The sequence below is a fragment of the Somniosus microcephalus genome, chromosome 4 (assembly GCF_052327205.1).
Source record: "Somniosus microcephalus isolate GS21.2 chromosome 4, FLI_Smic_1.0, whole genome shotgun sequence".
NCBI lineage: Eukaryota > Metazoa > Chordata > Chondrichthyes > Squaliformes > Somniosidae > Somniosus > Somniosus microcephalus.
In genome coordinates this window covers 15,129,441-15,142,013 of record NC_140990.1, presented here as the reverse complement: position 1 = coordinate 15,142,013, position 12,573 = coordinate 15,129,441, and the positions used below count along the sequence as shown (strand labels likewise).

Genomic DNA, 12,573 nt, shown 5'->3' with positions numbered 1-12,573 from the left:
ATCAGCTCCGGCTATTTGGCAAAGGGCAATGGATCAAGTCCTGCAAGGGATTCCAGGGACCCAGTGTTATTTGGACGACATCCTGGTCACGGGCGAAAATGACAGTGATCACCTCACCAACCTGGAGCAGGTGCTCACTAGATTGAAGGAATATGGGCTACGAGCTAATCGCCACAAATGCGAGTTTTTCCAGAAGCAGATCTCGTATTGTGGCCACGTTATTGATGAAGAGGGGTTACATAAGTCCCCTGAAAAGATTGAGGCAGTAGTCAAGGCTCCAGCACCGGAAAATGTGTCACAACTGAGGTCGTTCCTCGGGCTGGTGAACTACTACCATAAGTTCTTACCAAATTTGTCTACAGTATTACACCCACTGAACACCCTACTGCAAACGGGGGTACCATGGAAGTGGAATGACGAATGTAAACGAGCTTTCCAGAAGTGCAAAGAATTGATCACATCAAAAGAGGTGTTGGCTCATTTCAATCCAGCACTACCAATTCGGTTGGCGTGTGATGCATCACCCTATGGTATTGGAGCGGTGCTGTCGCACAAATTCCCAGATGGGTTGGAGAGGCCAGTAGCCTTTGCGTCTCGGTCACTAACCTCAGCCGAGCGCAACTACGCCCAGATTGACAGGGAGGCCCTCAGCCTAGTGTGGGCAGTGAAAAAGTTCAACCACTATCTGCACGGGCAGAAGTTCACCTTGCTGACTGACCACCAACCACTTGTCTCCATCTTTATTCCAAAGAAGGGCGTTCCGGTGATGACTGCGCAACGGCTACAAAGATGGTCCCTTTTTCTAGGGGCGAACCAATATGAAATAGAGTATAAGGGCACGAAACAGCATGGAAACGCTGATGGGCTATCACACCTGCCACTGCCTACTGCGGAGGAAGTACCAGCAGTGGACCCTGTCGAAATATTTTATTCAACTATAATCGAACGCTTGCCAGTAACTAACGCAGATATAGAGAAGGAGATCCGAAATGATCCGACACTGTCTCGGGTATTGAAATAAAGAGTAGATTTGCCTTTCTAAAAATCTAGGCTTTATTAACCTTAAAAACCCAGCAGCACATCTTCAACACCCAGTCCCAACCAAGGCTGTAGAGAACTGAATTTAAGATGGCCACCACAAATCACATGACATCAACTACCAATGAGTTTACAGCATATATCTCAAGGCAGGAAACAAACAACCAATCACAATACTTCTTATGAACAAGAATAATCACCACATTCACCCCTCCTTTTAAAACATACTCCAACCTAGGTAGCCTTTACAATTTACAATTAATTATTTATAACTAAAACAATACAAATATAATGTTTCAACAATTTTAAAACATTACTATCAAATTATTTTAAAAGTCCATTTTCAATCGGTCGACCGGATATCTTGTTCGTGTTGACCTTCTTAACCTTGGTGAAATTCCTTGCCCTCCCACACCAGGAGACACGGAAGTATCTTCTGCAGGAAGGCTATCCATATCCCGATTATCAACGGTTTCCGGATTGGAAATCCCATCAGGAGGTAAACTGGGACGGTCATGAACATCCATCGAGGGCTGACTAATAGAATTATAATTATCTGCAATAGGATTGGAAATATTCATAGTATCTGTGACGACATCCACATTATCTGAATCATGACTATTGTTAATATCCTCAGAAGAGGGCTGGCCACCACAAGGAGCCAAGTCTTTAATTGAAACAGTACTTTCTTTCCCATCTTGGAATCGAATATGAGCATATTGGGAATTTGCCTCCAACAGCTCCACCTCCTCCACTAAAGGACCATATTTTGACAATCTAACATGGCGTCGAAGCAGCACCGGTCCCTGCATAGTAAGCCATGAAGGTACCGAATATCCCGTAGTAGATCTCCGCGGATAGTTAAAGAGCCTTTCATGGGGGGTCACATTAGTAGCCATTGAAAGCAATGATCTAATGGAATGCAGGGCATCAGGCAATACCATTTCCCACTGTGTATTCTTAAGGTTCCGGGATGTCAAAGCCAACATAACTGCCTTCCAGATCACCCCATTATATCGTTCGCACTGTCCATTACCCTGGGGATTATACGGGGTAGTTCTACTAGTAGAGATTCCCCGACTCTGGAGGTATTCCTTCAACTGGGAAGACATAAAAGAACTTCCCTGATCCGAATGGATATACGCAGGCATCCCAAAGATGACAAAAAGTTGAGTCAGACATTTGATAACTGTAGCAGCTGATACATCTGCGCAAGGAAAAGCAAAAGGGAACCTTGAAAACTCATCCACAACAGTAAATATATATCGATTCTGAGTCGTTGAAGGAAGAGGCCCCTTAAAATCAACGCTCAAAAGGAGAAGTAGCCTTTATAAGATGAGCTCGTTGAGGCTTAAAGAAATTCGGTTTACACCGAGCACAGATAGAACATGATGAAGTCATCTGCTTGACGTCTTCAACTGAAAAGGGCAAATTCTTGCTGCGTATGAAGTGTATCATCCTCGTAACACCAGGATGGCACAAAGCATTATGAAGATTAATAAGTGTACCTCCGTGAATCACAGAACAATAAGCCCTCGACAGCGCATCAGCAGCAACATTATCCTTCCCTGGATGGTAAACTATATCAAAATGGTAGCATGCCAACTCAATCCTCCACCTCATTATTTTATCATTCTTGATCTTTCCAAAATGTTTGACATCAAACATAAAGGACACAGATTTTTGATCAGTTACCAACGTAAAATGTCGCCCCAATAAATAATGTCTCCATTTACGCAGTGCTTCTACTATTGCATACGCCTCTTTCTCTATCGAGGAGTGTCTTTTCTCACTATTGTTCAAAGTACGTGAGAAAAAGGCCACAGGTCTTCCATTTTGGTTCAGAGTAGCCCCAATTGCAAAATCGGAAGCGTCCGTCTCAATCACAAAAGGAACCTGCTCATCAATAGAATGCACAACTGCTCCAAGGATATCCTTTTTGAAATTATCAAAACACGTCCTGGCCTCCCATGATAGAGGATATGTCGTAACCCGAATAAGGGGCTGGATCTTCTGCGAAAAGTTTGCAATCCAATTAGAATAATAAGAAAACAGCCCAACAACTCGTTGCAGAGCCGTAGAATTAGTAGGACAAGGTAAATCAATCAATGGTCGCAGGCGTTCTGGATCTGGTTTAATCTTGTTTCCCGAGATAATATACCCCAGTAGATTTACCTCAGTGGTCGAAAAGATACACTTCTCTTTATTGAAAGTTAAACCAACTTTTTCCGCAGCTTGAAGGAATCTTTCTAAATTAGAATCATGCTCCACCCTTGATTTGCCACACACCGTGATGTCATCTAAATATGAAAAGGTGTCAGAGAGAGAGTTATCACTTATAAAAGCATCCATTGCCCGTTGAAAACAGGCAACACCATTAGTAACACCAAATGGTACTCGGCAAAACTGATACAGTTTTCCGCCAGCCTCAAAGGCCGTATATGGTTGATCCCTCTTAACGATAGGAATCTGATGATAAGCACTCTTTAGGTCAATAGTGCTAAAAACCTTATACTGAGATACTTTGTTGATAAGCTCATCAATCTTAGGCAAAGGGTACGCATCTAATTGAGTATACCTATTAATAGTTTGAGAGTAGTCTATCACCATTCGTTTCTTATGTCTCTCATTAGTGGTGACAACTACTTGTGCCCACCAGGGCGAACAACTAGGTTCAATGATTCCTTCCAATAAAAGACATTGAACTTCAGAATTAATAAATTCTTTATCCTGACTGCTATACCTTCTTGACTTGGTAGCAATTGGCTTACAATCCGGCATCAAATTGGAAAAAAGTGATAATGGAGAAATGGATAAAGAAGTTAATCCACAAATAGATAAAGGTGGCTTAGTTCCTCCAAAAGAAAGACTGAGAGACTCGTGTAATTGAAGCACATCATGACCAATCAAAATATCCGCAGAGATTAGGCAAAACAGATAGGCGTATATCAGTATACGTATTACCTAGAAGAATTAATTTCACAAGGCAACAACCAGCTACTTGTGAGGTGAGAGTCGTCTGAGCCATACACACCTGATAAGTAACAGGCGAAATTTTCAAACGCTTCTCCTTCACAAACTGAAGACTTATAAAGCTCTCAGTACTGCCTGTATCTATAAGGGCCTTCACTTCTAACCCATTAACTTGGGCCATAACTATAGCTTTGTTTAGGCCATGAGCAAAGGCAGCAGAAACTGATGCAATAAACGCCCTATCTAAAGGCTGAATAGTCACAGAGGAGGCAACTGATTTACAAACACGTGCATAATGACCTCTTTTGCCGCATTTACTACACACAGCCTCCCGAGCAGGACACTTCAGACGAGGGTGCCGGGCGTTCCCACAAAAATAACACTTCTGAATCCTAGAGGCAACAGCAGCCGAAGTAGAAACTGTTTCAGAATCTGGTAAACCACTCCTATTAAGTCCACATAATTCCTTTTCATCCGGAACTGCCGAAACCACAGTCGCAGGCCGATTAAAAAGAGCGTAAGAATCCGAACTTCTCTGAGCCAAATCCAATGTAGAGGTTTGCTCAAAAGCACTCTTGAGATCCAAAGTCTTATTTTCTAATAACCGCTGACGAATTGATCTAGACAGTAATCCATTAATAAAAGCATCCCGTACCGATTCTTCCTTATATTCTTCTGCCGACGCGGCCTTATAATTACAGTTAGCACCAAGGCGCCGAAGTGCTTGTAAATAAGCATCCAAAGATTCTCCCACCTGCTGCCTACGGGCAGATTGAAGATGACGTGCAAATACCTCATTCTTTGGTTTAACAAAAATCTTTTCCAATGTAGAAATAGCCAATTCGTAAGTTTCACAGTCCAAGATATACTTATACACATCCGGAGCAATGTAGTTGATCAGTATATTCAACTTATTTAGAGACTCTTGATCCAACACACCCAAAAAGTATTCAAATGTACGATACCAGTGTTTCCATTTATCATCCACTCCTGCAGAATTAGGGTCAGCATTAAATCGTTCCGGTTGAAGATATCGCTCCATTCTAACAAAAGGTTAATAAATTGAAATAAAGAGTAGATTTGCCTTTCTAAATTTAGGCTTTATTAACCTTAAAAACCCAGCAGCACATCTTCAACACCCAGTCCCAACCAAGGCTGTAGAGAACTGAATTTAAGATGGCCACCACAAATCACATGACATCAACTACCAATGAGTTTACAGCATATATCTCAAGGCAGGAAACAAACAACCAATCACAATACTTCTTATGAACAAGAATAATCACCACAGGTATATGATTTGACGGTGAAGGGATGGCCAACACATGGCGACTCACTGTTGCCAGCATTCTCATCCAGAAGAGAACAGCTGTCAGTATGCCAGGGGACAGTGATGTGTGGATCCCGAGTGGTAATTCCACCCAAGTTAAGGGAGAGAGTGCTCAATGAGCTTCACGAAGGCCATCTGGGAGGGGTGAAAATGAAAAGCCTTGCTAGGGCTTATGTGTGGTGGCCGGGGATCGATCAACAAATCGAGGACCTAACAAAGAGCTGCTCAGGATGTCAGAAGGTCCAAAATGCACCACCACATGCCCCTCTACACCCATGGGAGTGGCCCTCCTCTCCATGGCAAAGGGTGCATATTGATTTTGCTGGTCCATTCATGGACTCAATGTTCTTAATAGCAGTGGATGCGCACTCGAAATGGCCTGAGGTGATCAAAATGTCCTCCACCACTACGGAGAAAACGATTGCAGTCCTACGGACCATATTTGCCAGGAACGGCTTGCCAGAGCAGATTTGCTCCGATAACGGACCACAGTTTGTGTCCGAAGAGTTTCGGAAATTTATGAGAAGGAATGGGGTAAGGCATTACACATCCGCCCCGTATCATCCAGCCACAAATGGATTGGCTGAGAGGTTCGTACAAACCTTTAAAAAGGCAGTAAGGGCCATGTGCGATGACGACATTCCACTGCAGAATAAGGTGGACAATTTCCTGTTAGCCTACAGAAATGCGACACATGCAGTTACCAACCAGACCCCGGCCATGATGTTCTTTAACCGAAGGTTGAGATCTCGTCTGGATTTGCTCAGACCAAATGTGTAGTGTATGTGCCTTTAAGAGCCCCAGGTGTGTTGTAACGCCGGTAATTGCCACTCGGGCTATATAAGCCTGTATATTGTGTATATCCGTTAGAACCCCCCCCCCAGACTTTGCTTAGTAAACACCTATGAACCAACTCCTGTCTTCAGTGTCTTTATCAACACACGGACACTACAGTGGCGACGAAGTGGAAACGGACTTACCTGCAATTCGGCAGCACCTCAAGGACATCGATTCCTCGGGCGTCCAGAAGACTCAAGAAAGTGAGAGAAGCTGTGGTTTCACCAGCTGGCCAAGCTGGTGGCAGGTACTGCGCTAATCCTTCCTGGGCGTCAGGCTGGGGCTCCAGCGGCTGGCTCTACAGCTGAGACAGGCAGCAAAATCGGAGGCAAGCAATAACGGACTGGGAGGGAGCACTCGGGAGACGGCCGGCGCGGCAAGCAGGTCAGCGTTTAGACCTGGAGAGAAAGTCCGGCGGGAACGAGTCTCCAACTGTAAATAAAAAAAGGAAAAAAAAGAACGGAAACCGCGGGAAACAGCGTTGTCATCGGCAGCAGCGGCGGGAAAGCGCGGGAAGCACCATATCTTTGCTGCAGAAAAGAAAGAAAAGCGCGGGAAGTGCCATATCTTTTCTGAAATGCCTAAGTCTGGCAATATTGATGCTTTTGATAGCGAAATAGAAGATTGGACCACATACGTGGAAAGAGTAGAGGTATATTGCACTGCAAATGGAATAGAAGATGAAAAAAAAGCTTCAGTACTGCTGAACCTAATGGGCGCAAAGGCATATGGGCTGTTGCGAAATTTAATCACTCCAGCCAAACCAATGGGCTCGATGGGCCGAGGTGGCCTCTGTCTGCACTGTGGGGTTTCTGTGATTCTGTGACAAGACAAGAATTTTAAAGACAAGGACAAGAATTTCAAAGAAATTGTTGATACCCTGCAGGAGCACTTAAACCCAACACCGCTGCTGATAGCAGAACGATTCAAGTTCTTCAAGAGAAACCATCACAGTATTAAGGACCATATTTGCCAGGAATGGGCTGCCGGAACAGATATGTTCTGATAATGGACCGCAATTTGTGTCCGAAGAATTCAGAAAGTTCTTAAAAAACAATGGGGTTAAGCACTACACGTCCGCCCCATACCATCCCGCCACCAATGGATTGGCTGAAAGGTTTGTCCAGACCTTCAAGAAGGCCATAAAGGCCATGGGTAAAGAAGACATAAAACTTCAGCACAAGGTGGATAACTTCTTATTTGCATACAGGAATGCAACACATATGGTTACCAACCAAACTCCCGCCATGATGTTCTTCAATAGAAACCTAAGATGCCGGCTGGATTTGGTCAAGCCCAACATCAGAAGGGGCATGGAGAACCGGCAGTTTCAAGGCATGAATGAAAGGCCAACTAGAACCTTCCAGATAGGTCAACAAGTTTTGGCCCGGGACTACCGTACCGAGAAATGGCAGCCTGGAACTATCTGCACACGACTAGGACCACTGATGTATACCGTGGACATCGGAGAAAGCATAATACGGTGCCATGCTGACCAAATCATAAAGTCATCTGAAAAGGGACAACCTACACCACAACTCTATACGTCTAACGATGAAGTAGAGATACCCATATCTACCTCCGATCCGGTGATACTGGAACCCGATGAACCCGACACTGGCATTCAAGCCGAATCAGCCTTGCCAAAAGAACCTACTACACCACCAGAAACTACTACACCCCCGAGGCGTTATCCGGACCGAGTCAGGAAGCCTCCTGAGAGACTAACTTATAATTAATTAACTACAGCAATGTGTATATTATTTTTCTTACAACATGTAATTAATAATTACTTAAAATATGATGTACTGGTTAGCTAAAAGGGGAGGAATTGTAGTGTATGTGCCTTTAAGAGCCCCAGGTGTGCTGTAATGCCGGTAATTGCCACTTGGGCTATATAAGCCTGTATATTGTGTATATCCGTTAGAACCCCCCCCCCCCAGACTTTGCTTAGTAAACACCTATGAACCAACTCCTGTCTTCAGTGTCTTTATCAACACACGGACACTACAAAATGTACGAAGAAATGTTGAGAATAAGCAATTCCAGCACATCAATGAGAAGCCGACAAGGAGCTTCAATGTAGGACAACCAGTCTTGGCCCACGACTACCGAACAGAGAAATGGCAACCAGGGACGATATGCACACGGCAGGGGCCACTAATGTACACAGTGGATGTTGGGGAGAACATTGTGAGACGCCATGTTGACCAGATCCTAGCGTCACAGGAACGAGTCAACCCCATGTCTCGCGTACCTGGTGATGAACCCGACATACCAGTAGCATCTACCCCAGAAACAGTAGCATCGGAAGCTGATGAACTAACCGACGACAGGGGGACAGAATCGCCTCCGCACCAAGAACAAGACACTCAGGAATGGCGCTATCCAGAAAGGATCAGGAAGCCGCCCCAAATACTAAATCTATAAATGGACTATTTCAGTTAATGTGCATGTTAAAAGTGTTAACTGTTATTTGAATGTTATGGTACTGTTAATCTAAAAGGGGAGGAATTGTAGTGTATGTACCTTTAAGAGAGAACTACTTTTACAGCCCCTGTATACTGTAGTACCGGCAGTGACCACACCTGTATATAAACCCTGTGTAGGGATCTGTACTGTTAGTTTTGTAGGCTACCCTCATCCAGTAAACACCTGTTGATTGTTAATCTGCAGTCTCCGTCTATTTATTGAAGAACACCATACCTTAAGATTCACGGATTTAACAATACCTGCCCTGCTGTATGCCTCAGAGACATGGACCATGTACAGCAGGCACCTCAAAGCACTGGAGAGGTACCACCAACGCTGCCTCCGCAAGATCCTGCAAATCCATTGGCAGGATAGGCGCACCAACGTCAGTGTTCTTGCTCAGACCAACATCCCCAGCATCGAAGCTTTGACCACGCTCAATCAGCTCCGATGGACGGGTCACATTGTCCGCATGCCACGAGACTCCCAAAACAAGTGCTCTACTCGGAGCTCCGGCACGGCAAGAGAGCCCCAGGTGGGCAGAGGAAACACTTCAAGGACACCCTCAAAGCCTCCTTGAAAAAGTGGAACATCCCCACCGACACCTGGGAATCCCTGGCCCAAGACCGCACAAAATGGAGGAGAAGCATCTGGGAAGGCGCCGAACACCTCGAGTCTCTTCGCCGGGAGCAAGCAGAAGCCAAGCGCAAACAGCGCAAGGAGCGCATGTCAACCCAAGCACCCCACCCACCCGCCCCTTCAACCACCGTCTGCCCCACCTGTGACAGAGACTGTAGGTCCCGCATTGGACTCATCAGTCACCTGAGAACTCATTTTCAGTTCCGAGGGACTGCCTAAGAAGACTACCTAAGAGGAGATCCTTCCTTAGATAAGGAGACCAAAACTTTGCACAGTACTCCAGGTGTGGTCTCACCAAGGCCCTGTACAATTGTAGTAAGACTTCCTCACTCTTATACTCCAACCCACTTGCAATCAAGGCCAACATGCCATTTGCCTTCCTCATTGTTTGCTATACCTGCTTGCTAGCTTTCTGTGTTTCCTGTACGAGGACACCCAAATCTCTCCGAACACCAACATTTAATAGTTGCTCACCATTTCAAAGATATTCTGTTATTCTATTCTTCCTACCAAAGTGAATAACTTTCCCCACATTCTACTCCATCTGCCACCTTCCTGCCCACTCACTTAACCGTTCCATATTTGTTTGCAGGCTCTTTGTGTCCTTCTCATGGCTTACTCTCCCACATCCCTTTAACCGCAGTGGAATTAAAGGCAGTTACCTCTTACGTGCTCAGCTTCCCTCGCTCCGTACCTGCGCGCCCTCAAAGACATCACAAGCATGTCACGATTCGCAGTCTCCGTTTCTCTCTTCTTTCCGACGTTCCTTCGAGCTGAAAAATTACTCTCTCTGTTAAAAGAAAAGAAAGATTTGCATTTATATAGCGCCTTTCACGACCACCGGACGTCTCGAAGCGCTTTACAGCCAATGAAGTACTTTTGGAAGTGGAGTCACTGTTGTCATGTGCAGCCAATTTGTGCACAGCAAGCTCCCACAAACAGCAACAGATGATAATGACCAGATCATCTGTTTTTGTGATGTTGATTGAGGGATAAATATTGGCCCCAGGACACTGGGGATAACTCCCCCTGCTCCTCTTCGAAATAGTGCCATGGGATCTTTTACGTCCACCTGAGAGGGCTGACGGGGCCTCGGTTTAACGTCTCATCCGAAAGACGGCACCTCCGACAGTGCAGCGCTCGCTCAGCACTGCATTGGAGTGTCAGCCTAGCTTTATGTGCTCAAGTCCCTTGGAATGGGTCTTGAACCCACAAACCTTCTGACTCTGAGGCAAGAGAGTGCCACCCACTGAGCCACAGCGGACACTGCTCCCCCTGGAGGTTGGAATTCCCGAATTCCCCTCTGTGCGCTCCCGGACTTTCTCCTCTGCGAGCTGTATTCCCCGAGCCCTAATGGCCGAACCGGCCGAGGAAACGCTTCCCGCCCCCACCCTGGAAGAAATGCACGGTATCGACAGGTAGCTGTCCAGCCAGGAAGGGCTAGATGGGATCTCAAGAAGATCTGAGAGTCGGGACGCTCTCGAGACCCTTTGTGAGGAATCCACCCCTCCCCCTTCTCCAGGGATGGGCTGTTGGCGGAGGGAGGGAGCGAGGGAGGGAGTGCAGAGCTTCCCCCCACCCTGATCCCATGTACAGATTCTTCCCCTCCCCTAACTCTCCTGTCCTCTTTCTCTTTGTCTCTCTCCCTCCCTCTCTCTGTCTCTCTCTCTCTCTCTCCTTCTCTCTTGGTCTCCCTCTCTCTCCCCCTCTCTCTCCTCTCTATCTCTATCTCTCCTCTCTGTCTCTCACTCTCTCCCCATCTCTCACTCTCTCTCCATCTTTCACTTTCACTCTCTCTCCATCTCTCACTCGCTCTTCATCTCTCACTCTCTCGCGCTCTCTCCTTCAACCTCTCGCTCTCTCTCTATCCATCATTCATTCTGCCTCTCATTTTCTCCTCTCTTTGTATATCTTCCTGACTTTGTCTTTCTCTCTGTCTCAATCTTTCATCTATCTCGTCCTTGTATGTGTCTATGATGTCTTTCATGTCCATTGTTCTGTATTTAGCTCTCAATCTCCCTTAAGGTGTTTGTGTGTTACTTAAAACCAACCTCTTCACCAAGCTTTTTGTCACCTGTCCTAATATCTCATCATAGAATAGTGCAGCACAGCACAGAAGGAGGCCATTCAGCCCATCGAGTCTGGGCCGGCTCTATCGAAGAGCAATCCAGTCAGTCCCACTCCCCCGCTCTTTCCCCATATCCCTGCAATTCCCTATTAAAGGCTACTATTGACTCTGTATCCACCACCTCATCAGGCAGAGCGTTCCAAATCCCAACCACTCGCTGCGTAAAAAACTTTTTCCTCATGTCGCCTCTGGTTCTTTTGCCAATCACCTTAAATCTGTGCCATCTGGTTCTCGACCCTTCCGACATTGGAAAGAATTTCTGGTTGGCAGACAGGAAGCAGAGTTGGAATAAATGGCTCTTTTTCCGAGTGGCAGGCAGTGACTAGTGGGGTACCGCAGAGATCGGTCCTTGGACCCCAGCTATTCACAATATATATTAATGATCTGGACAAGGGAACTAGATGTAATATCTCCAAGTTTGCAGATGACACAAAGCTGGGTGGGCGTGTGTGCTGTGAGGAGGATGCCGAGAAACTCCAGTACGATTTGGACAGGTTGGGTGATTGGGTAGATGCATGGCAGATGCAGTATAATGTGGATAAATGCGAGGTTATCCACTTTGGTGGCAAAAACAGGAAGGCAGATTATTATCTGAACGGCAATAGATTGGGAAAGGGGGAAGTGCAACGAGACCTTGGTGTTCTTCTGCATCAGTCGCTGAAGGTAAGCATGCAGGTGCAGCAGGCGGTTAAGAAGGCAAATGCTATGTTAGCCTTCACAGCGAGAGGATTCGAGTACAGGAACAAGGATGTCTTGCTGCAGTTGTACAGGGCCTTGGTGAGACCGCACCTTGAGTATTGTGTGCAGTTTTGGTCGTCTTATCTGAGGAAGGATGTTCTTGCCATGGAGGGAGTGCAGCGAAGATTCACCAGACTGATACCTGGGATGGCAGGAATGACGTATGAAGACAGATTGTGTCGATTGGGCTTGCACTCGCTGGAGTTTAGAAGAATGAGAGGGGATCTCATTGAAACTTATAAAATTCTAACAGGACTAGACAGACTAGATGCAGGAAGGATGTTCCCGATGGCGGGGGAGTCCAGAACCAGGGGTCACAGTCTAAAGCTAACGGGTAAGCCATTTAGGACAGAGATGAGGAGGAATTTCTTCACCCAGAGAGTGGTGAACCTGTGGAATTCTCTACCACAGAAGGCAG

The 12,573-nt window shown here is 46.0% G+C and overlaps 1 long non-coding RNA gene across 2 annotated transcripts in view; it reads right to left on the bottom strand.

Annotated features, from left to right (window-relative positions):
* Positions 1-905: 905 nt before the first annotated feature.
* Positions 906-12,573, bottom strand: part of LOC147118339 (uncharacterized) — a 31,344-nt gene continuing 19,676 nt past the window's right edge. The window contains exons 2-3 of one of the 2 annotated variants that reach the window (XR_015077903.1): positions 9,952-10,079; positions 906-1,594 (exon numbers count right to left, since the gene is read on the bottom strand). This is a non-coding gene — a long non-coding RNA (uncharacterized LOC147118339). The remainder of the gene's footprint in view (positions 1,595-9,951; positions 10,080-12,573) is intronic. The other variant, XR_015077902.1, reaches the window with a different exon arrangement.